A 26972-nucleotide genomic window follows, 5' to 3' on the forward strand; every position below is an offset into this window, starting at 1 on the left:
GCTGTTAGTGAGTCTGAGTCTATAATCCGCTTTAATGTGCACTGACAGATAACCTCTTACTGATACACTCACACAGCCTCGCTCCCTAGCGTCCCTGCGCCTCAAGTTTTTCATTTTCATTTTTCATCATCTTTTGGAGCCTTTGAGAGAGTTCTGTGAGTGTGTATCTGACCCAGATTACTGTTGACATCAGTCTGCTTCGATCTGCAGTGAAAAAAAGTGTTGGGATGTGTGTATCAGATACACTGAGGAGCTAAACCTGATGGTTCACACAGCAGTTCTGCTCTACATAGTTAATAAATCTGAGTGGCAGGTAAAACTGTCATATTCAGTGCTCTCAAAGGCATCTGTACATAGCTAGCATACATAGCTAACAGCTGATTAGTTAATATTGATTAATATTGCCAGTCAGTTTGATCAGTTCAGAAGAGGTGAATCAGCAAACCATTGTGTGTATGTTAAACATGTTTAATGTATACAATTTGATACATATCATATGTATTATATAATAAATTATTTGCAATAACTACAAAACTTGAAAGGGTTTCAAGGGAGTTTTAAGTACAGAAAAACAGGAAAGGTGCTCGGCTTCTCTCTGAGTCTTTAGCAGCTACTTTATTTAAAAACCAGCTCGTCCTCACATGCATTACGATAATCTGGCTGGTCTGAGTGTGGATCTGCAGTGGTATACAATTCAAGGTGTTGTATCAAGTTGTACCTGGTTTTGAGCCAGAGGACAGGTCTTTGATTCTTGTCAAGGAAAAGTAGTATCCCCTTGTGTTATTTTTTAGTTTGTGCAGGTCTCTCTCTCTCTCTCTCTATATATATATATATATATATATATATATTTATATATATATACCATACCAAGGACCCCATGCAAATTCAATCCCATCCGAATAACGCTTTAGTCAGGTCTAGGCTACAGGCCAAGTAGCTGGCTGAGCAGTGCTGGAGTTCAGTAGTTGTGTGACATCACTTCAGTGTGTGGTAGTGTTAGCTTAGCTTGTAGCATTGCTCATATTTCACCTCCTGTTCTAGAGGATGTTTGGGGTTTGTTTTGTTAGACGACGGTCCAGTAATCATTCTACTGGTGATTTTTTTTTTCTGAGCCAAAGCAAGCTGGGCTATATAATATAATGCAGACCATATATATATATATATATATATATATATATATATATATATATATATATATATATATATATATATATATAAGAGGAATCTGTAATATGATTTACGTCATAATCCTTGATTATAATGCTGACCATATATATATATATATATATATATATATATATATATATATATATAAGAGGAATCTGTAATCTGATTTACGTCATAATCCTTGATTATAATGCTATAAATATATATATATAAATATATATATATATGATCAACATTATAATCAAGGATTATGACGTAAATCAGATTACAGATTCCTCGTTTCAATGGGAGGCGGGACTTCTCTTAAACCAGTGGTAGATCTGATTCAGTGCCAGAACTAACATATATACTAATATATATTCTTCTTCTTCTTCTTCTATTTATTTATTTATTTATTTATTTTGAATCCAGAAATGTTAGCTAGCACAGTTTGTTTGTGTGCTGTCATGTCAGTTCGTGTGAACCTACAGGACTAAAACACCTAACCCGAATCAGTCAGTCAGACACTGTTCCACTAGCAACACTTTAGCCACTTGTGCTAATGATATTATATTCTCCAAACTTTATTGCTTCTTGTTTAAAAAAAAAAGAAGGTCGGCACCCTGACATTGGACTCGCGATTGGAAAAGTGACCTGTTTCCTCAAACGAGTTCAACCGTCCCAGCGCGCCCTCGTTGGTGTACATTGTGGTCTGCAGTACTTTGGCGCCCCCTGCTGGAGTGTCGCTTTGCTCACAGTTGGCCCAGGCTGCGGGATTATGTTGGGGCATGTCTGAGGGGCTACAGGTGGACCAACAGTGGTGTGCATGTCCTGCATTTCAGTGTTTGGCACACACGGACAGCCTGCTGTACCTGAACCTTACAGAGTTTGTGCGTGAAAAAGGCTGTGCACGCGGAAAGGTGAGTCACTGTGTTTACGCTTCAGCACTGCGCTGGGGTGTGAGTCCTGCACCTCACTGCACCTCACTGACCGAGTGCTGGGGTGTGAGTCCTGCACCTCACTGACCGAGTGCTGGGGTGTGAGTCCTGCACCTCACTGCACCTCACTGACCGAGTGCTGGGGTGTGAGTCCTGCACCTCACTGACCGAGTGCTGGGGTGTGAGTCCTGCACCTCACTGACCGAGTGCTGGGGTGTGAGTCCTGCACCTCAGTGATTTTACTCTAATTTATTTTAGATCCGTTTGTTTATCGTGGCTTCAGATAAGTGGCTTGAGAGAAGCCAGTTATAAGAATGTCTGTTTGGTCTGTTTCTTCATTTTTTTCCTTTTGATTCTTTCTGCTTTATTTATTTTTTTCTGAACAGCAGATAAACTCTATAGACACGTTTACACTGCATATCTAATACTGAGTGGCTTCATGTATGATTAAATAAAAGACTAAACTATCTGTTGGAGCTACAGGTAATGTGAAAGGCTGGAGTTCAGACTGTATTCGTGCTGATCTTTAGCGCCCCCGTGCGGCTGGAGTTAGTAAACCACAGTCTGTGAGTGGAGCAGGCAGCAGATGGCGGTGTGAGATCAGTTTCTGAGTTTTCCTCAAAACGATTCTTGCCAGTCAACTATTAGACCAGAGAGGGTTCATGAGAGGAGAGGCACCGAGTAAACATCCTCCTGTGGACACGTGGTTTTAGCGACTCATTCCCGAGCCAGTTCATGAGGAACCTAGCCTCTTTCTTTTCCTCCCATTTTCCTCCCAAAAACTTCCAAAAGGACAGAAAGACGATAGCATTCTGGCTACTGAGTGCTGATTGGCTGGCATTCTGGCTACTGAGTGCTGATTGGCTGGCATTCTGACTACTGAGTGCTGATTGGCTGGCATTCTGACTACTGAGTGCTGATCGCCCTGGCTTTCTGGCTACTGAGTGCTGATTGGCTGGCTTTCTGGCTACTGAGTGCTGATTGTCTGGCATTCTGACTACTGAGTGCTGATTGGCTGGCATTCTGACTACTGAGTGCTGATTGGCTGGCATTCTGACTACTGAGTGCTGATTGGCTGGCATTCTGGCTACTGAGTGCTGATCGCCCTGGCTTTCTGGTTACTGAGTGCTGATTGGCTGGCATTCTGGCTACTGAGTGCTGATTGGCTGGCATTCTGGCTACTGAGTGCTGATCGCCCTGGCTTTCTGGTTACTGAGTGCTGATTGGCTGGCTTTCTGGCTACTGAATGCTGATTGGCTGGCTTTCTGGCTACTGAGTGCTGATTGGCTGGCATTCTGGCTACTGAGTGCTGATCGCCCTGGCTTTCTGGCTACTGAGTGCTGATTAGCTGGCATTCTGGCTACTGAGTGCTGATCGCCCTGGCTTTCTGGCTACTGAGTGCTGATTGGCTGGCTTTCTGGCTACTGAGTGCTGATTGGCTGGCATTCTGGCTACTGAGTGCTGATTGCCTGGCTTTCTGGCTACTGAGTGCTGATTGGAGGTGTAGCTGGAGGTGTTTTTAAAATTGGACCGCAGTGCTGGGGTGGTTGATTAAGGAGATGGAAGCAGTTTTCTGTATGAAAATTATGAATCATTTACTGGTTACAGTATTGAACAATGTCTCCACATGAACCCTTGTATTCTGGACTTGCTTGGGAGCGCCATCTAAAAGCTAAACAGATGGTAATTTAAAGGGAAAAAAGATTTGGGGTCTTTGTTAGCTGGCTGGTACCGTAGTTCCAGGAGACAGCGGTGTGTTTCAGTGGATGCAAAACTTACACAGACAGGACCTGTTTTCGTTCCATTAGCATGGTGTGCCTTCTACATGATCTTTAAATGGACACACAGACTGGACGTCTAGACGGGTAGTTTGGGCTCTTTTATGGTTGCCAAGTTTTTGTGGCATGTGTTTTATTCTGTGTTTCTCAGGGGTGTAACAGCTTTCAGTTCAAGGTCAAGAGGTCAAGATTCAAGTTTTGTTCATTCTACAAAGCTCTGTTTCTGTTCTACCCAGCTTGCTTTGGCTCAGAAAAAAAATCACCAGTAGAATGATTACTGGACCGTCGTCTAACAAAACAAACCCCAAACATCCTCTAGAACAGGAGGTGAAATATGAGCAATGCTACAAGCTAAGCTAACACTACCACACACTGAAGTGATGTCACACAACTACTGAACTCCAGCACTGCTCAGCCAGCTACTTGGCCTGTAGCCTAGACCTGACTAAAGCGTTATTCGGATGGGATTGAATTAGCATGGGGTCCTTGGGATGGTTAATTTTCAATTTTGCAGGAACTTCTCAGTGATTCAGTTTTCGTTTGGGTCGGCCATGTCTGTTTTTCCTCTCCTCTTCTGAGAAAATGACAGACTGCTTTTTACAGACTGCATTACCTGCAGTTTTTGACTAAACTCAGCATTGATCATTTTAGTCCCATCCGTATACATATCCGTCTTTTTCCAGGCAGCCGTCTCCTTGCACACTATTAAATCTCTGATCGCTCGTATCCCTCACAAATCCTCCGCTTGTTATTAAACGCTTTCCAAATCACAAAATACTAATGGTATCAAATAATTGTTGGGCTTTGCTTCACCCACACTGAAATAAGAGCCAGCATCTCTTTAGCCGTTTGGAGCCCATGCTGTGAATGGAGTGGAGTGTGATCATGTGAGAGTGTAATGCTAAACGGATGCTAAACTCGCTCTTTCTGTGGTAATCCTGTGGTAATTTTGTTGCAGACGTGAGAGTTTTCATCCCTAGGGAGATGTCAAATCTTTAATAAAGCCTAAGCTGTAAAGCTGTTTTAAGCGAAATTGCTAAAACTCCCACACTGGACAGACCTTGCTGGTGTGTTAGTGGGGTATTTTGGTGAGGTCCGTCTTATGATATAGCAGTGTTAGCTTAGCATGTAGCAACTCTCTCAACTTTTTCACCCCCTTAATAAGCTCGTAGTTCAGCTAGTCCTGACAGATTAAGGAGGTAAATGTGGGACACGGGACTAAATGTTTGGGCTTTGGAACGTGTTTGTTCACCACAGGGCGAGACAGCCCAACATCTGCAGCTTCTGTTAGAAGCAGTGAAAGAGCCTAAAGAGTTGCCTGTGTTTTCTGAGGTGAAGGTTGTGGGTCTTTGGTGGGGGGGTAGGACAGAATCAGGCAGGTTTAAATTTAATCTTTCCTCTCTCTCTCTCTGGAGTCCAGATTGGGATCACTGGGTCATTTCATTATTTGGCTTTAACAGCATTGAGCCCAGTGGATACACACCGGCTGTGGGGCTGTAGGTGTGCAGTCACAACACAAACCTCATCTGGTGGGTGAAGGGCTTTATAGCAGGCCAGGAGACCACTGTTACAGCCCACTTTATTACTGCAGTACGTCACAGCTTAAACCAAAACCTTATAATGCTCGAAATGGACCCTGAGGGAACAAAAACACAACATTTAAAACATTTGATCTATTTATCAACAAAAGATTTAACATCTAAATCACCTTTGTAAAAAAGTCACTTTTTTGATATTAACACCCCTGCAAAACTGCAACTGTTCATTAGTGGATTACAGTGCCTTGGGGGAATTATGGAGAAACTATGAGTTAGACTTGACACAATTGCCCTTCAGCTACAGCTCGCATACAAGACCAGAATGACCAGACAAGATTCTTTAATAAAATAAGCCCCCAGTGGTCCAGCGGACCAAGGCACTGTCATCATGATCGGAGGATCGATCGCTGGTTTGAATCCCGGTCATGCTGCTAGCCATCAGCAGACGAGCCACAGAGAGAGCATAACTGGCCTTGCTCTCTCCAGGGTGGATAGATGGCGCTCTTCCCCCACATCGCTTCGCTGCGGTGCTGACCGCCACTGCCTGGTGGCTGGTGCGTTGGAGCCAGGTATGCAGCGCTTTCCTCCAGGCATGTTTGTTGCCCGGTGATGTTGATTTGACTTTGAAAAATGAGCGGCTTGACTGCTAGTCCTCCCTCACTGGTGATGGGGGTATCATGTGTGATGGGGGAGAAAATTAAAAGATTAATAAAGAGCACAATTTATAGTTCCCTGAAATGTGAGGGAGGCATCCAGGTCCTGGAGCAGCAAAGGATCCCCAAACAACCACACGATCACCAACATGCTTCACAGTTGGTATGATGTTCTTACTTTGAAAAGCAGTGTGTGATTTTCACCAGATATAAAGAAGCCCACTATGGCCAAAAGCCAAGGGACTGTTTACACCTGGCATTTGTATCTGGATAGTATCTGGATCTACTGTGACTGGATTCTGTTTGCGCTTGCTGTTAAAATAGCGCCCTCAGTGTGACTAGATGAGATCAGATTTACATTTCCTGTATAAAAAGCGCACAGACACGTACATCATATCCATTTTACTTCCTGTAAATGGTGGCTTCTCATCAAAATTGTCCCGCTCCAAGACACTGAACAGTTTATAGGAACAGTGGTGGTTCTACAGCGCGGTTGAACGATAGATGGTTCTCACATTCCTGTCTTGGCTTAGAAAATACGACAGACTATTTAAACCACAAGGGAACAAACTCTTGTAATACTGCTCTCATCTACTGGTAAATAAGCATGAGTGCGAGCACACAAACAGACACACACAGCGTGAGAGAGCGAGGGCGATCCCACAGCAATAATTACTCATATTTTTGTTTTTGACAGATTTTGGAAAGTACTTCCCGCTGGTCTGACAGAATCCGATCACATTCTGTTTACACTTGTATTAAATGTGGACGAGATCAGTCTCTGATCACCCCCGAATGTTGTTTGAGTGTTTCAATCATAATCCGACAACAATGCTGGGGTGTTCGCGCCTGGCTTTTCATCCGAACATGATCCGATCACCAGAAACGCATGTTAATGCCAGGTGTAAACAGGCCCTAGGTGTTTATTGGGGAACTTGAGATGAGAACTAACATTGGTAGCAATGGTTTCTGTCATACTATCCTGCCACAGATCCCATTCCGATGGTAAAGCCATGAACACTTTTAAGGTTTTGTCTTTTGGATGATTTTATTCCCTGCTCTTGGAGAGATTTTGGGGGGGATGTCAACATCTGAGACAATTGACAACTGTGCCACACTTTCCCCATTTGGACAGTGTAAATTTGAGGTTTGGTGAAGCCATAGAGCCTTAAATGGCTTTATAACATTTTCCAGACTTATTGTTCATCTGAGCTGATCAATAATCTTTCTTCTCTGTGGAATGATGTGCCTGACTGGACAACCTGTATGGGGACACAGCTTCACTCTGAGTTAGGTTGGACATTGCTGGCCCAAATCAAGGCTGGTCATTAACTGAAGCACTGAAACACTGGTTACTGATCACTGATTATAATTAGCTCTTCAACGTGGTTGCATTATGGGGGTGCAGCACTACATAATGTGCCATATACACTGGTTATAATGACCAAATAAGCATCACTGTGCATGTTCCCCAGTGTGTGCAGTGTATACCTGTATATGACGGGTAATACTCCCTGTGGTTTAAATGCAGGGAATGCAGCAGTCTTCAGTTTAATATTTGAGTGTGAAGCCCTGCAGTCTTCACTAAAACCCTCATTCTCCATCCTCTACAGCAATTAAACACGCTCCACTGTGTGTAAGAGTGTGTGAGTGTGTAATGATGATTTTTCCACCTAACCTGTTGTAGAGGGAGAGGCAGTAATTACCTCTACACAGGGGGTCATCATCCTTTCATCCCTTTACACCTCTCTCTTTCTCTCTCTCACTCGCTCTCGCTCTCTCCTGAGTGGTAGCAGAGATGCCCTAAAGGACGTCTGATAAAAACCAGCCCAGTAATTATCAGGGACAAGGATTACCCTCTCTCTCTCTCTCTCTCTGTCTCTCTCTCTCTCTCTCTCTCTCTCTCTCGCTCACTCGTCTTTTTCTCTATTTGTCTTTCTTCCCTCTTTCTCGCTTTCTATCTCTCTCTCTCTCTCTCTCTCTCTCTCTCTCCCTTTACCATCTCAACCCTCTTGACTTCTTTTAGATGTTCCCTGTTAACGTCCCTCAGGCTAGAAAGAGGCTGAGCATCACACAAACACACACACACACACACACACACACACACACACACTCACTATGCTGTGTGAGTGGCACTCATTCCAATTAGTCTGTCTGCATTCTTCAGGCTTTGTGTTCGTACGGCTTTGGTGTGTGTGTGTGTGTGTGTGTGTGTGTGACTGCAGCCATGGTAAAGAGTTGTGTGTGTATTAGGTTGTAATGGCAAATGTTATCTATAAGCAATGTACTTATAGGCTAATGTACACATTCACAAACTCACTTTACTCACCGCTCTGCATTCAGTGACCGACTCCCATTTAAAGAAACAGCTTGTCTCAGCATGCTAACGTGGCTAACTGGGAATGGAAGACAATAATTACCTATTAGCAAGTTCATTTGCATAATGCTAATTGGTGGCTTTTCAATTTCAGTGACCGTTAGCAAGATTGGACTTATGAAGTCACGAACGCTATTGTCAGTCCCAGGCCCACATTAACTTGGGAGAAAGTGTGAGAGAGAGCAAGAAGAGGCCGTTAAAGGAATGAGGGGAAGACAGCGAAAATAGAGATGCCATAGAGCCGCTTACAATGGTTAGAGGGTTAAATGTAATTTGACCCCCTCCCTCCCCCCATCTCTCTCTCTCATTAGGCTAATGGAGGGTAGAACATTTTGATTAGGGGAAATTCTGATCGATTGGTCAGGGAGTTCCTGTAAAATCAGCCTCAGGCCCAAGACCATTAACAACCCTCTGGAGTTCGAGGAAACAGTTTTATGTTTAAATTCCTTTTAATGATCAATACGCCATCATTAATCCATCACTGCCTTAATGCATTTCTCACGTTTCCTTAATCTGCACACACTGCTGAGAACATCAGGCAGGGTGAGGAAGAATGGGGAATCTCCCTTAAAGCAAGACGAAGGACCACTGAGAGGAGCCGAGATGCAAAAAGAGAACCTCCCTAAGAGCATAAAGAAGAACTTATGAGATTAATCGAGACTCAAAAGGAGAACCTTCCTAAGAGCATGAGAAAGACCCCCTGAAAGGAACAGAGACTCAGAAGAAGAGCCACCCTTCCAGCATGAGGAAGAACCACTAGGAGGGACGAGATGCAAAAGGAGAACCTCCAAAAGAGCACGAGGAAGAGCCACTGAGACTAAGAACTAAGGCTTAAAAGGACAGTCACCCTAAGCGCATTAAAATGACCACTGAGAACCTCTCTGAGAGCCTGAGGAGGAACCACTGAGAGGAATTGAGACTCAAAATGAGAATCTTTATGATCATGAGGAAGAACCACTAAAGATGCACTGATTGGTCTGTTTAATCGGCCATGACTGGTGACCAGCTGATCAGTCTCAAATATCTGATTCTGCTGGTGTCAAATTTACAAAAACGTGCAACACTATAGTTCACTTCACGCAACAGCGGCAGACACAGACACGGACCCCCTATGGAAATTTGTGACCATCCATTTTCCTAAGCCGAGGATAGAGGTTTTACATTACCTGAGCCCAAGAAACATAATACTTAATAAGCAATTCTCAGACATCATGTTACTTATTGTTTCATCTCGTGTCATGGCACAGATGGAAATTTGCAATCCGTGTATTTCTGAGAACAACCAATTTATTTGTTAAAAATGACGAGGAAACAAAAACTACAAACTTTTCTTAATAAACCACTGTCTGAGTGGCACAGCTGTCTAAGCGTCAGCTCGGTCATTGGGAGGTTTCAGGTTTGATCGCTGATGATGCCACAGCAATCCGTGGCCAGGAGTCCTGTGGGACCATAACTGACCTCTCTCTCTCTCTCTCTCTCTCTCTCTCTCTCTCTCTGGCATTCATTTCTTGAACTTTTCTGTAAACCCCCCGCAACTCCCAGCAGTAGCTACAAAATAACAAATGTGGGTGGAGCCTGAAGGGCGGGATTTACACTCAGAGCGCTTTACATTCATATACAGCACCTTCTAGTCTGTGATGTGGGTTTTGGTGCAACGCAAAATTTTCTCAGCCCCTCTTCGCTGTTATTATGTGAGTGTGTGTGTGAGTGTGTGTGTCAGTGGGAAGTCTTTTCTCTTTGTGTGTGTATAATGGAGGCCCTCAACAGTGGGTCCATCAGCATATGAAATAGGGGGGCAGCACAGGGGTTAATAACAGAATACACACACACTCATGCTGTTTATCTTGGCAGTCGTCCCATCTCTCCAGTGCTTAAAAATGAGTGATGACCTCAGAGTCATTAAAGGGGCTTCTGCTGAATCCCCCCTTTGATAATGCAGACTGTGTGTGTGTGTGTGTGAGTGTGTGTGTTTGACCTCCGTTTCATCGCTTGCTTTCATGAAAACGTTGTCATTCAGTCCCAGCATGTGCTGTTAAAAGGGTGGGCTTTGGTTTCCAATAGTTTCCATGCACTGGCTGTGGCGGTTAGTGCTTTTGTCAATCAGCTGACTTTAGCTATGGGAGCTAGCTTATTACTGCTAATAGTAATGTTAATGGCAGCTAGCTGGCTAAGGCACTACTTATTAGACTGTTTAGTAATCTACAACCCTGTAACGCAACTGACGGAGAAGCTGACCGAACGGATTATCCTTTAAGCACATTAGTTACAGCGTCGATCTTCTATTGTATAGTTCAGATACATTTGTCTGTAACCATGGAAATGGGTATAGCCTACCCATGGGAATTTGTCTAGAGTAACCATGTAAATAAACAGGTGTCAAACTATGGAAACTGGTATATAAGAACATTTGCAATTGCTGTAGCTCAACCATGGAAACAAGTGTAGTTCAGCCATACAAATGTGTACAGCCTACCAATGGACATGGCCGAAGTAACCATGGAAATGACTGTGGTCTAACATTACAAATGAGTGTAGATTAGTCAGGCATTTTGGTATAGCATAGCCATCAAAATGGGTGCGTAGTAACCTGGAAATGAGTGGGTGCAGGGTAACCATGGAAGTGATTGAAAAGTAACCATGAAAATGGAAGAAAGAAAGCCCAAAGATGCAAATGGATATAGGCTTATGATAAAAATGAGTGTAGAAAAACCCCTGGAAATAGGGTAACCATGAAGAAGAGTGCATGGTAACCATTGAAATGACTGTAGTGTAACCATGGAAATAGGTAGAGGTAGGGTTGGGCAACTCATCGAAAATGAATAACTGTAACCGACATTCTTATCATGGTAATCTTTTTCATGTCTGTAATTTCTCTTTATTCATTATTCATTCTTTTAATTGTACCAAAGAAAAATTCTGAGTCTGTTGTTCATTGAGATAATCTTTCATTAATTGTAATGGAGGTAAAACCATATTACTGATCAATGCATGGTTACTATGGAAATGTGTGATGAGTAACCATGACAATCAGTGTAGTAGAGCAACGGAAATGACTGTTGGCTAACCGTGGAAATAAGTATACAGTCACTATGGAAATGGGTATAAGCTAACATTGGATATGGGCATAGAGTATCCATGGAATTATTAGTAGTATAACCATGGAAGCAAGTGTAGCCTAACGATGCAAATGGATGTAGGCTAACAATGAAACAGGGTTTATGAAAACCCTGAAAATGATTATAGATGGGTTTCTGTGCAGCGTCATCACAGAGGTGTGTGGAAAAGACTGTAGTGTAACCATAAAAATCTGTGTTGAGGAACTATGGAAATGGGCGCAGGGTAACCATGGAAATTGGTATATTGGAATATTGCATCAATACTAAAATGATGATAACTGGTAAAGGGTAACTGGAGAACAGGTAAATGAGTGATCTGTATGTTTGTACAGAGCTACGATCAGCTGTTTTTGTTTTTTTTCCCTCTCCAGCAATTTATTTCTCTAATTCTTTGCAAAACTCCCTCCCTTTGTGTGTGTGTGTGTGTGTGACCCCATTTACACCTGGTCACTTCAAGTGTCTTGATTATCAGCATTATATCTGGATAAGCCACATAAAACTGCAAATGTAACTCAGCCAAGACTCATTAAAACTTCAGGAGGAGGTCTGAGACGCATTTGAGCCACATGTTATAACAGTGTAAACACATACGTTCCACAACCAAAAACTCCTCCCAGTGCCACCAGAACCCCTCCCAGTATAACCGAAACACCATCCCATGCAGTATGCTGCAGGACATGTTAACTGTGTCTGTGAGGAAGATAATCATGGAGTACGACGACATGTAAAATTGCACATTTCAAGACAGCAACCATCTTTAGCACAGCACAGGAAGAGGCTCAACCAATAAACAACTGTTTGCTGCGTATCAAGCGGATTTGCTCTTTCCATCCCACGCAGCCATCGGGTTGTAATTGTAAAAAAACAGCAATAACAAAAAAATCATATAAACAGTGTTTCTCCAGAATATCCTGTCCTCTGTTTGTATCTTCAGGTTTATTAATAACTTATTTATGATTCCACTGTTTATATCCGTCCATCTTCCTCTTTTACCTGCAGCAGGTTCAAGCACATTTTTTCCCCAGTGAATTTCCAATAATGTGTCCAAAATAAGAGAGCTTCAGTTTGCTTATCTGGGCGTCCAGTGAGAGAGGACAATTTATTTGATCAAGGATTAAGGAGGCTGCAAAATTGCTAGTTTGTTGGGATAAAAGGTGAATTCATATAGATGTTCTGCTGGGAGTAAAACAGCCCAAATAAAACAGTAACTCAGAGCATCCTGAGCTGGACCGGCTCTTGGGCTCTTAGAATGAGAAATGCAGGAGGTCATATTGAGACTCCTGTCTTATGCAAACGAGTGTTATTAAATCTGAGCATTCTGTGAGACTTTATTGAGATCTGTACTAAAACTGAAAAAAAGAGGAGACGTGAGATTACTGAGGTCTTAATTTCAGGGGACACATTTGAGCAGCAGGACACTTCTGCTGAAGTCCCCATTGTCTGATCTAACTGTTTCTAGGAGAGACTGCAGAGATATTGAGGAGTTAGTAGGTAGAAACCAAGTTGATTAGGTGCTTCAAATGTCATAATATGTGTTAAATGGGAGATGTGTGTTTGAGAGAGAGAGAGAGAGAGAGAGAGAGAGAGAGAGAGAGTGTGTGTAAAGGCCAGGGTTGGCGGGATACTGGCTCTTATGTTGGAGCGCTGACCCACTCGTGCTGCTTCTAAAGCCAGGGCAGGGGGTTTTGGCCTGTGTGTGTCTTTTTTCTCTCTCTGTTTGTTTATTTGCTGACTCTGCTGTCCAGTTGAACTGTGGCCACCGGCACCTTTTATAATCTGACCATCTGGCAGTGGGTGCCACTGATGCAGATCATTTATCAGACTCAGAATCGGCTGGACCCACATTGTCTCCAGGCCTTAAATTGTATCATTTAAGGGGGCCATTTGGCCCTTGGTATGATTTAATATTTGTTTTGAAGGGGCATTAATGCTCGCTGTCCAGAAGCAAAGGTAATTAGACAAACTCCTTTAGATGGCTTGGAAAAATTGGATTTGTTAGCTGTCCAAATAGTTGAAATATATAAACCTGCACAGTTATTTATATAAACCAACATGAGCTTTTATGAGCTTTTGTTTCACGTATTTCACCATTAGTAATGGATAATGGGGTGATGCCAGTGTTTATTTTAAAATTACATTTTAAACATCTTAATAAATTATGAAAAATTATTTTGATGGAATTGTATTTTTGTGTGTTATGACTGTGTCTAGTGACCATGGATTTGTCAAGCGGAACTTATTCATTTATGTTTAGCAGGCTGAAGATTCTCCACAAGAGGGCAGTATTAGCACTGAAAAAGGTCTGAAAATGTTTAAATGGAAATTATAATCGTGTAAGGGGATATAATATATAATCGTGTCACTGTTCTGGTGCGACCATCCTTGCAACGTCTAACAAATTCAGTCTAAAAACAGTGCTTCAGTAACGAGTTTTCACGAGTTTTTCTGCTCGCGTCACGTCCTTACGTACTTACGTCACATGCACAGCCTCTGAAAGGATGATTTCATGAGCAGCTGGGGTGCTGCTAATGACACTGATACAATAATTACAGCAAACATAGAGATACCAGAACAGCAAACACCTTCAAGAGCCTTCATCTGCTCATTTACCCACCGTCAAGCCAAAGAAACTTAGAATTTGAACTGGAGAGAGCTGGCAAGCCACGAGAGAGCTCAACAGAGTCCTTATTTAAACAAGGATAAACACTGGCTTGGCTTTTGTAAGGAGGTGAGAGCCGAGTGACCTGAAAGTGATGCTGAGGTGGCTTTTTTCTTGCTGAGCAGGTAAGTTATTGTATGTTTTATGACTAGCTACTAAAACAGGCAGGCAGGCTATCAGTGCTGTGGATTTTGTAAAGCAGTGTACAAAGTACAGCTGTATTACCTGTATAGCAATTTAGCCAATTTCGCTTGCTTACACCGTTAGCTAGTCACTATTCTCTGACAATGTTAAATGCTATCCTTGCAGTCATTTCCTTCCTAAAATGACACCTAACTGAGTGTATTCTCTAAATATTTGCTGGACCCATGCCAACCAGCTGTACTCTTATACACATTATTCCTCCACGTCCACTTTTCTGGACATTCTGTTTCTAATGCTTTACGTTGTATCGTAAGACAACTGAATACAGTCTGATGTAGACTACTTTTGCGGACACTGATTTTAAAGGACTATAAAGGGGCTAGCTATTTAACGTTATTTAGAGCAGTGTTTCCCAACCCTAAGGTCCTGGATGCACACTGCCCTGCACATTTTAGTTGGTTCCCTGCTTTAACACACCCCTGCCCACTCTGAAAGAACTTGTTAAGGGCTTGTTAATTAGTTTAATCAGCTGTGTTGGGAACAAGGAAAGCACATAAATGTGCAGGGTAAGATGCCTCCAGGACCAGGTTGCTAAACTAGAAACATCCACCCAAACAGCCATACATCTGTTTTTGACCATTTTGTGGAGAAGAAACTTGGTTATAAGGCTCTGGTGAAGCGGACATTGCAGGTATTTGTAAGACTATCAGATAAGACATTAGCCTAAAAGCTAATTTAGCCGAGAACCTCATAACCGAGCCATTTCTCTGGGCAAGGATGCTCTGGTATTGGTAAATTAAAAATGGTAAGAGCAGCCATATGGATATTTGGGTGGATGTTTTTGATTTAGCGCCTTCAACCACAGATTCAGGTCCTCTTCTTTATTATATAAAAAAAAACTATTGTTTTTTTAATGGCAAAATGTGGATAGCCAGTGTTTTATCTATCTTATCAGTTTGTTGGATGTTATTGCTCTCCACACGTGACAGTATTTCATCATATATGAACAAAATAATATACTAAAAACACATTACTATTTCTCATGAGAATATATGAACGTTGACCTGCAAGTTCAAAACGCTTCACTTTTAACTAAAAAGTGAGTTGTGGCCTTTTCTTCTGTAAATGGTGACAGTATGTAACTGGACTGTAATGGTTTCAAATCAAAATATAATTTTTATGCTGATAAAAACGACAACAGTAGCTATATAATTCTTCTACATCCTCTGAAGACATTTCCATCACCAAGCTTTGACTACGCTCTCTCAGAGAAATCCACTCTGAACTACTCCACTGACTGAGTTAATCATCAGAAGACCGCACCACAACACCTTTTAAAAGTACTCCTCCGTTTTCTCTGTGCAATTACACATTCTCACCAGAGAGGTCTCTAAATCCCCAAATCCCCATAACACATGGGCTATCACTTTAAGATTTGCAACAAAAACGTGTCATCTTTCAGTACTGAGGGGGATGTCTTTCGATGCCTCAGAAAACACAGTTTATCTTACACACTCCCCGTAGTCTCACTTGTTTCCTGCTGCAGGTGTGTTCAGAAGCAGTGTTGTACACTGTGGTGTGCTTTCTGAAGCACTCTGCTTTCTTTGTTATTGTTATTTATTTTACATATTACAAAATATGCTGTTAATAATAATAATATTCATAATTAATAATAATTCTATTCATGATAAATATTTCTCCTAAAAGCTGCTTTATTCTAGAAGCCTGAAAACATCTGTGAACATGCAAGTTAGCTGTTCACTAGCAGGGCCGTCAAAGCATGATTTTATGTACTTGTGTTTGTATGTGTATATGCACTCTGTGGCTTCTAACGTTTCCTGTACTGCTGAATGAAGCTCTTTGCACATGTAAGCTTTATATAATGGTAAGAGATTTAGTTAACATAATGAACCACAGGACTATTTAATACATAAGCACATACATAAGAACTTTTTTTCTTAATAGTTTGATGTAGTAGGCCTCCCCAGTCTGTACAGTCCTTATGTGGATACTATACTGCAAAAAACAGCCTGTTTTTAATTCAGTTTTTTTTTTACAATTATCCAGCTATTCAACCAACAGGAGTTCAGTCCCACCCAGTCGTGCTGAAGTTATAAAGAGTGTTTCAGTCTAGACAGCTTTTTGAATGCGGCACAATAGACAGCCTTGATAAATATCAGTCTTAAAATCAAAGTAACAAAAACAGCCTGTTTAATTAAACACGGTTAAAAAAGGTTACATGAAAGTAAATTACTGTGATATTACAGAAAAATTAAATACAAGAAAAACTTTAGCAAATGATGTTTAGCAAAACATCACATGAACATGATTAATCACTGACTCCAGATGCAGCCAATGAGCCAAGACATGTTTGGTATCTGAAGTGAGCTAAAACTGGACCTATATTATCATCTGCATAACATCCAGCTTCATAGTGCTATTCACCATTCAGCTCTATGGAGGGGCTTCTTTTGAATTCATAGACTAAAGTAAGTTATACCGTGACCTTAACCAGAATCCGTTTGGCTGCACCAAACAAATAAAGATCTGTACGCGTTCTGAGAGATGGGCTGGGGGACGAGCATATTTGGGCGTCTGTTGACAGGGATGAGATCGGTCACAGTTTAAGTGTTTGTTTGCAACATTATCCTGTTCTGTATCATTTTCTGTTCTTGCTCAAGAAGCAAACTTGGATACCAAACATGTCTTGGCTGGTTGACTGCTTTCGGAGTTAGTGATCAACTGTGTTCATTTTTCACAGAACTTCTCCTTTAATTGAATGTCCTCAGGCTGCAGCAGAAGACACCCACCAGCGGTCAGGGTCATTGGTCTGCTGTTCACACAGATCCTTTAAAAAGCACAATAAACTCCCTCATACTCCTCCCCCTTTCTAATGTCTGTCACTTTCGGCCCACAATGCTTTGCATCAGTGTTTTTTTGGTGCCAGTTGGCGTCGACTCGTGTTACACAGCCGCGGCAGCTCTGCCAGCTCATCCCTCACACTACTTACAGCGCCAAGCTGATAAACTAGCACTACCTCACACACACACACACACACACACACACACATGCACACACTGGCATGCAGGCATCTGGACTGATGAAAATCTGTTTGAAGCAGATATAACCAGCTTTGCTATTTTGGGTCCCGAGCTGCCATCACTACGGCTTTAAGTAGTAAACAACAGTTTATTCATCAGTTTTGTAAGTTTAAAGTGATATTTTGGCCAAATGTATTCAATCAACCAAGACATGTTGGGTATCTGAAATTTGCTACTTCAGCATACTAAAGGCTACTGTAGCTGTAACGTGACTTTATTTTTTTCGACACTTTGAGCCACTGTTAGCTATAAACATGGACTAATGCTGCGCTGAATGCCCCCCACAAGTCGGATTTTCTACTCGGAAAGTCAGAGCATATGAACAGCGGTAAAAGCTGTAGTTTTATACAGTTTATTAGCACTTCTGTCTATTGGGGCTAACCTGGGACATAAAAAGTGGGACATATTATGGTTAGATTCATGATAAAAACACATTTAAAGGCTTGAAAACCCAGGTGTGGTCAACTCTTAAGTCTTCAGCTAACTTTACTTTTTTGGAAATGCTTTAAAGTCGTGTACAATTATCCCAATGTTTAATTGGAATGCAGCCAACTCGGGTGTGGCACCATTCCCAGCGCCTGTTCAGCCTGTTGTTTTTCTTGTGCGTCTAATAAGCTGATCATGTCTGGATGATGGATCAGAATAGACCCTAGTATTAGCGTTAGCAAAGCAGCTTTAGAGAGGTCAAAACGAGATCTGTCAACATGTGATTTGCAAATGATGCCACGTCTATGGTTGCCACCCGTCCCTTAAAATACAGAATCGTCCTTTATTTGGCACTTAAATGATGCGTCCCGTATTGAACCAATTTTATACCAGATTTCCATTAATGTCCAATACAGACATGAGTGGGAAGGGGCACATCCTTGGCTGGACAGCGTCAGTGGAGATGATTACAAAGCAAATTGTAAACTATTAAAAAAGTAAACTATTGTGGTTTGATGGATTGTTTAGGATGTTTTTAAAGTTGAATAAATTATAATTTATTTAACATTTAGTAATATTAGCCAATATAAATGTTATATATGGCCATTTAAAGAACAGTTCATACAAATGGAATAATAGTTAATAAATAAACACATTAGGTAAAGGAAACCAATTATTCTTTAATATATATATATATATATATATATATATATGATGGTAGTGGTGAGGTGGAGCCTCTATTTTTATTTCTGAAAGGTGGCAACCCTAGCCACGTCCCTGACATCACACACTCTCCTCAAACCAGTTATTTCTGATAGTATGTGATATCTGACTCTGAATAATTCACTGTGTCTATAAACATGTTTTATTAGTTTGTTAGCATAGCTGTTAAAGTAGTAGCCAGACTGAAGCCCTAACTGCATTCGTATTTTAGTCCATGTTTATAGATAACAGTGGGTCACACAGTGTCAGAAACCACATTAATCAGTATATCCGGGATTACTGAACAACTCTACACCTGCTGGCTACACATTCTAGATACTGCTCAGTTACACTAGCCTTGTAGCTCCGGTGTTAGACTAAAGAAGCAAAAACACATCTTGGCCGATCTAGTACATCTTGGGATTACTGAGTGAATTAGATGTTTGTCTGAACTGTTGCCTTAATGATTGAAAGTGGGCAATGTTCTTGTTTTTCATATGTAGAGCCGTAGGTGGATCCGTAGTGAGACGAGGTGGATAGGGACAATAGCGGGGTTTGTATGGGAAGAGAATGGGGTGTATTGTAGTGGCCTGTGCGTGATAGAATGGGCTGTATTGTATTGAGATGAGGCTGAGAGGGAGGCTTTGTATAGAAACGTAAAAGAGATGTAAAAGGATACACAGGGCCGCTGGGGCTAAAGCCTCGCAGAGCCAGCTAGCATTACACCAGAAAACACCCTACATCTCGTACACGCACATGCACACACACACATATACATGCACACTCTCAGATATACACTCACCATGCACTTTATTAGGAAGACTATACGAATACTGGTTAAGGCCTACCTTTGCTGGGAATCTCCCATTCTACCACATCCCAAAGGTTTGGCTGGGAAGTCCACTGAAGAAAACACTGAACCGATTGTCATCTCAGAACATCTCCAAAACATCAGGCAGGGCTTGTGGGGTGTTCCCAGTATATGTAAGTGGTCAGCACCCACCAAATGTGGTCCAAAAAAGGACAACCTGTAGTCATGGGCGCCTAAAGCTTATTGATGCAACCCATGGAGGCCCCAACTCACAACTTACAGGATCTAAAAGGATGTCCTGCCAATGTCTTTGTGCCAGATACTACCTGACACCTTCACAGGTCTTGTAGAGTTCATGCCTCGAATGGTCAGATCTGTTGGCACCAGAGGGAATCAATTGTCATTTGAATTATTACTAAAAAATACTGTAAATTAACGCCAAACAGTAAAAAAAACTATAACACACAAAATAGAACTGTAATTCTGGGAACTTCACTTCCTACCCCATAAAATAATGCAGCCCCAGTAAGTGACAGTGTAAAAAATATTAAAGTCTTTAGGAGCTGAGATTGAGAGCTGCCCTCCTTCAACACTGATAATCTGCTGTGAGCTCTGCTGACCTGGTCAGCCTGCTGTAATGAGGACACAGGCAACAGACTTCCAGCAGTGCTTTCACACTCTTCACTTGGTAGTATTTGATAGCCACAGTTTACACAACTGCTCAGTGGAGATGGGGGAAGACAACCTGCTGTTAGCATGGGTTACTGTAAACAAAGATAGTCCCAGATAGCAAGAGCATAGCAGGACCACTGGAGGCAAAGCTGTTAGCCCATGTTCATCGTTTTCTGGGCAGTCCACCAGTCGCCATTATTCCACCATTAGTCCATTGTCTAGTTATTTTATTGACCGCATCTTCTTATGTACATATTTGTTTTCCTTCCGTTCTCCTTCGTTTGGTGTGGTGTGGTGTGGTAGTGGAGATTTTGTCCATCCAGTTAGCCCGTTGCAGGAGAGATCTGTTGGATGACCCTTGTTGCTTTACTGCTTTACTATGGACAGCAATCCATGCATGCTCACTCAACAAACACACATGGATAGACCGCTGTTGTTGCGCTCTCCTTGACTCTTTCAGCAAAAGTCCTCCAGATTCCTCCAGAGCTCTCCAGAGCGACAGCTGTTTTAGGAAACCTTGTCAGCATTCAGACTCATCATCGTTTGGAGGGAAGCTAGCGGGCATTAAAAATATGCAAGAAGCGGCAAGTGTGACACGAGAGCGTGAGATTACACCTAATCGTGTGAGTTTTGCCACCAGTGTGTGAGAGTTGGCAGCCCTGCTGTTGTTTATCCTGATACTTCCATTCAGCCGTTTGCTTAGGTGACTGTTATGGATCAGAACAGAGCCTGGAGTTAGCATTAGTAGAGTAACTACAGTGCTCTTTTTTATGTTGAGAGCTCAGGACTAAGGACTGAAACGCCCCCCAAAAACACACACACACACACACACACACAGACCCATTCCTAGTTTCTGAGATACAAGGTTAATGTAATGTATGTAATGTGCTGGAATCACATATAGTGACCATGTTACTTCGGGTTCAGCTTTGGCAGGTTGCAAACATGCCAACAGGATCTGGCATGATCTGATAGATCACCTGAATGAATGAATACTCAGGCTGTCTCTGTGAGAGCAGTATGTAAGACTTTTAAGTGGGTTCGAGCGAAGTCATCAAACTAACATGACTCCGACTCGTTCGCACCTCACTTAAATGACTCACGATTTGACACAGACTTACGCTTAACGCTTGACTTTCACCCTGACTTGGGCTAGTGCTTAACTGAGTATCGCCCTGATTCGGACTTGCACTTAGTTGACTCACGATTCGATGCAGAATCACACTTTACTGCTTTTTGCCCCTGACTTGGGCTTGAGCTTAATTGACTCACAACTAGACCTGATCTTGCGTTTAATCAACTCACAATCCAATTTCGACTCACTACTTTCGATTCACTAATGATTCACTGACTCACTACTCAACATGGACCTCAAACAGAGGAACTGATGAAGGGGAGACGCTAACGCAAAGCAGTAAATGAATAAACTTGACCAAGTGAATCTATCTTTATATTTATTTGCTCTAGAAGTCAGCAGTGCAAAACTGCTTAGTTCAGCAAGATTCCTTGACAGTAATTCACTCTTACTCTCGCAATTTGACCAAATCAAAGCTAATGGTCATGGACCTTTGGGGAAAACTGTACATTTAAATTTTGTTAGTTTAATGGCAGGACACCTGGTGTCTTTCAGCACAGAACTCTCCTCATATCAGTCAGATGAACCTGAACCATAAACTTTAAATCATCTCATAATCAGGTTCAGATCCATGCTCTCTATCCTGCGTTTTCATCCTCTCTCCTCTTTTCTAAACTAAAAACAACTGTGTTTAAATGTCAGCCGCAATCGTGCTGCTGTTCCTCTATTTAAGGTAATTGGATGCGATTGCAGCACCGACACACAGCAATTAGTCCTACAGTAGCTTCCATTTGGACAATTTGTTTTGGTTTATGGAGCTCAGAGTTTGGGTTGTTTTGGTTTTAATAAACATCTCGTTGTAAAAACTGCCTGTTTAGGATCTTTCTACTGTTGTTTTTTAACTAACTACTTTCCGCTAACAGAAACACACAGAGCCACATTTACACACCCAAGCACTCGATGAAATAGCAGATATCGTTATTTATGCCATGTGTGCCAACAGGGGCGGTTATTTCTATACACACAGTGGGACTATACACACTATTTCTGTCACTGCTGCTATTCTATACTAGAAGCGCAAATCCTAGTTGAGTTGAGTAAGCGCATGATTTCAAGCATAAGTCACAGATCATGAGTCCCTATCTCTGACGGATTGTGTTATTTGACAGTTTTCTTGCTTTTCCAGATCTGTGTATTTGTTATATGTGGCGGGACGCATTGCCCCGCCTCCTTGCATCTAGGTCTCTGTGGATTCATGACCCAGAAGGGGGAGTTTTTGCTGTAGCAGTGTTTTAACAATCCCCTGCCCATAAACATCACACTAACATTCACAGCCTGTGATTGGTTGGCTTTTTATGAATGGATCTCAATGGCCCATTCCTGTTAAAGTAGGCATTGGCTGTGTTAAGTGACAAAATACAGCAGGACCTCTAGCGATAGTCAGGAATGTGTGTGTGTGTGTGTGTGTGTGTGTGTGTGTGTGTGTGTGTGTGTGTGTGTGCGTGCACACAGTAATTAAAGCTGGGTTTTCTCTAGCTGTTCACACCGAGAGGAACAATAGCAGTAATTTCTGCACTCAGTGTGAGAGATACTGAACTACACACACACAAACACACACACACACAAACACACACATTCAGTAATGCACACTAACACACACAAGCTTACTTACAGATCTAGAAATGCAGACACACTGACATATGTGCACACCCCCCCACCCAGACACTCAGATGCACACACACATACACACCCTCGCCACTCTGTAGAGTATAAAAGCTTGGCGGGCCACGGCCTCCTGCAGACTCCCAGAGAAAGAGCCTCTCCACAGGAGAACATTTAATAAGCACACACACACACACACATACACACACTCACATACACACAGGCAGGCTGGAGTGTCCATTCTCCTCTGAGAGTCAGAATAAAACCTTTTACCACGGCTTCCCTCAGAAGAGTCCGCACAGACAGATAGAGTGAATAATACACCATTACTGATTAGAGCAAAAAAGAGGAGAGAGACCAGAGGTTACAGTGTGGTGCAGAACTAAAGCAGACCTCCCCAGGCCCCGCCCACTGTTGTAAAGAGACCTTATATTGTATATCACAATACCTACATTTAGAGTGTTATTAATATTCACCCTAATGAGAGACTGTAGCTCCACCTCAGTGTATATCACAATACCTACATTTAGAGTGATATTAATATTCACCCTAATGAGAGACTGTAGCTCCACCTCAGTGTATAACACAATACCTACATTTAGAGTATTATTAATATTCACCCTAATGAGAGACTGTAGCTCCACCTCAGTGTATATCACAATACCTACATTTAGTGTTATTAATATTCACCCTAATGAGAGACTGTAGCTCCACCTCAGTGTATATCACAATACCTACATTTAGAGTGTTATTAATATTCACCCTAATGAGAGACTGTAGCTCCACCTCAGTGTATATCACAATACCTACATTTAGAGTGTTATTAATATTCACCCTAATGAGAGACTGCAGCTCCACCTCAGTGTATATCACAATACCTACATTTAGAGTGTTATTAATATTCACCCTAATGAGAGACTGTAGCTCCACCTCAGTGTATATCACAATACCTACATTTAGAATGTTATTAATATTCACCCTAATGAGAGACTGTAGCTCCACCTCAGTGTATATCACAATACCTACATTTAGAGTGATATTAATATTCACCCTAATGAGAGACTGTAGCTCCACCTCAGTGTATATCACAATACCTACATTTAGAATGTTATTAATATTCACCCTAATGAGAGACTGTAGCTCCACCTCAGTGTATATCACAATACCTACATTTAGAGTGTTATTAATATTCACCCTAATCAGAGACTGTAGCTCCACCTCAATGTATATCACAATACCTACATTTAGAGTGTTATTAATATTCACCCTAATGAGAGACTGTAGCTCCACCTCAGTGTATATCACAATACTTACATTTAGAGTGATATTAATATTCACCCTAATGAGAGACTGTAGCTCCACCTCAGTGTATATCACAATACCTACATTTAGAGTGTCATATTCACTTCCCAGGGTTTATATGGAAGCTACGCTATAAAAATATTTGATGTGACTTTCGTGCACATACACGTCTATCCAGCCTGCAGCAGTTCAGCCCCGCCCATTCAAGCTCAAGTTATAATGAATATTTTAGCCTTTAAACAGTATCATTGAAATGAAAGAATGCAGGGTAAAGAGGGATGTTTTTAACCTGGATTTAACCTGGATCGACTACATCTGAGATCTTCCAGCAGTTGCAGTTCCAAACTATTTCTGTGCTGTTGCCAGGGGCGCTGCCAGGGATTTGGGCCCCATGAACAGATATTACACTGGGCCTCTCAACTCTAACAATTTCAGCTAAAATACATTTTTCAGGGCCCCTGTCAGTCACAGGCCCTTGGAATTATATCAAACCATGCCCACCCCCCAAACAACACCCCTGGCTGCTTCTGAGCATTTACTATGGTATTCCAGGTGACTTTAGTGTGGTTGCTTGACGGTTTCTATGCTGTTCAGTGAAGTTGCTAAGATGTTCCTGGGTGGTAGATACGGTGTCCCTGGGGGTTGCTAGAATATTAGTTGGAGTGTTGCTGGGGTGCTGCTAGGTAACTATTATAGTGCCTTAAGTGGTTGCTAGCATTTTGATAGATGGTTAGTAGGGTTGCTTTGGCATATCTGATGGCTGCTAAGTAGCTACTTTGTTAGTCCTAGTAGTTATGATGTGGTTACTGTGGTGTCTCAGGTGGTTGCAAGAAAACGCTTGTTGGTTGTTAGGGTGTTGCTAGGTAGTAGGCATGTTGTCCAAGGAATTTGTTAGGATGTTCTTGGACCTGTTTTAATATTAGGTTTTTAGAAGGTGCTATTAACTAATTGCTGTACCATATCTTCTGGCTTCTAGGTGGTTACTGTGATATTCCTATTGGTTAAAGTGAAGTTGCTTTGGTGTTCCAGGAGGTTGCTAGGATGTTGCAAGATCTTTGCTTTGACATCTCACATGGTTGCAATGCACAATGTTGCTGGTTTACTAGCATCATGAAGGCATGGGATGGGTGCACAAGCTTTTAAACTGACTGTCCGGCCTAATTCAGAATAAAAAACAGACACTGTGGGGTGTGTGAAGGTCTTTTCACACGGCAGGTCCATGTTTATAGATAGCGTGTCAGAGACTGCACAAGCTGTTAGAGATTACTGTTAGCTTCACACTGTATGAGGAGGGTGTGTGATGAGTTACACATGCAGTTAGCACCAAGCTAATTAGTGGGGTATAAGCTTACTTGTTAGCTACATTAGCCTCGGCTGATGGAGGGTGTATTCTGAATAACGAGGTGGTGTGTGTGTGTGTTGGGGGGCTATCATTTTAAGACTGGTTCAGTACAACCAGTTGAGCATTGTAATTGTCACATGGCTGCCAGTCACTGTCTACATTTGTTGCACACCCTGTGTGTGAGTGTATGTGTGTGTGTGTGTGTGTGTGTGTTCTTAAAGAAAGTCTTCACACTTGTGAGGTCTTTGCTGAGTAATACATTTGAAAAGAATCTACGTCTAGACACACACACACACACACACGCTCACCTGACACATTCAAACACTGTTATTGGGTTTTATGGGGCTGCAGGTGTGTCACTTATACCCCCCCCCACACACACACACACACACACACACACGCAATGTGTAATTAGTCTTGTGTGATCTGTCCTGGCAGTCGTGATCATTCCCCATCGTAAACAACTTTCATCAATCCAGCTTTTGTGTGTGTGTAAGAGGGGCTCAGAACATGTAGAGACACTAACTATGTGTGAACTTCTCTGAAGTGGTCTGCCATCTTTCCTGTGTTGGGGGTTTCCCAACACACACACACAAAATACACACACACGCTCCATGCAGGGCCAGTCCAGGTGAGGCTACGTCAGGCTGGCTTGTGTCTTAAAGACCTGATAGAACCTGCCATACACACACACACACACACACAACCTGTTTGAGAACTGACAAATAAGTGTTTTAACCTGCTCAAGCCTGAGCATGCACACACATACACACATACAGAAGCAGAGGAGAAGAGAACACAAAGGAGAGAAGAATAAAGGAAAGAGGAGAGGATAAGAGAAGTGGAGAGAGGTGAAGAATGGAGTAGATAAAGAAGAGAGCCGATAAGAAAGGAGAGAAAAGGGGGATAAAAGAGGAGAGGATAAGATATAGGAGAAGGGGGGAGAAAGATAGAGAAACAAGAGGGGAAGAAAAGAAAAGTGAGAGAAAGAGGAGAGGAGAAGAGGAGAGATTTGAAGAGAAGTGAGGAGAGAAGAGAAGGGAGAAGAAGAGATGAAAGGAGAGATGAGGAGAAGTGGGGAGGAGAGAAGAGAAGGGAGAAGAAGAGATGAAAGGAGAGATGAGAAGTGGGAAGGAGAGAAGAGAAGGGAGAAGAAGAGATGAGGAGAAGTAGGGAGGAGAGAAAAGAAGGGAGAAGAAGAGATGAAAGGAGAGATGTGGAGAAGTGGGGAGGAGAGAAGAGAAGGGAGAAGAAGAGATGAAAGGAGAGATGAGGAGAAGTGGGGAGGAGAGAAGAGAAGGGAGAAGAAGTGATGAGGAGAAGTGGGGAGAAGAGAAGAGAAGGGAGAAGAAGAGATGAAAGGAGAGATGAGAAGAAGTGGGGAGGAGAAGGAAGAAAGGAGTCTGTGGCTTGATGCTGGATGGGTGTCTGGACCTTGATGTGATATTAAAGCTGCTCCAGTGTGTGAGGCCTGCTGTGGAATGCACCACTGCACTGGGGGGACAGGGGGTTTATTACTACTTCAAATCA

Source organism: Salminus brasiliensis, chromosome 13 (genome assembly GCF_030463535.1).
Source record: "Salminus brasiliensis chromosome 13, fSalBra1.hap2, whole genome shotgun sequence".
NCBI lineage: Eukaryota > Metazoa > Chordata > Actinopteri > Characiformes > Bryconidae > Salminus > Salminus brasiliensis.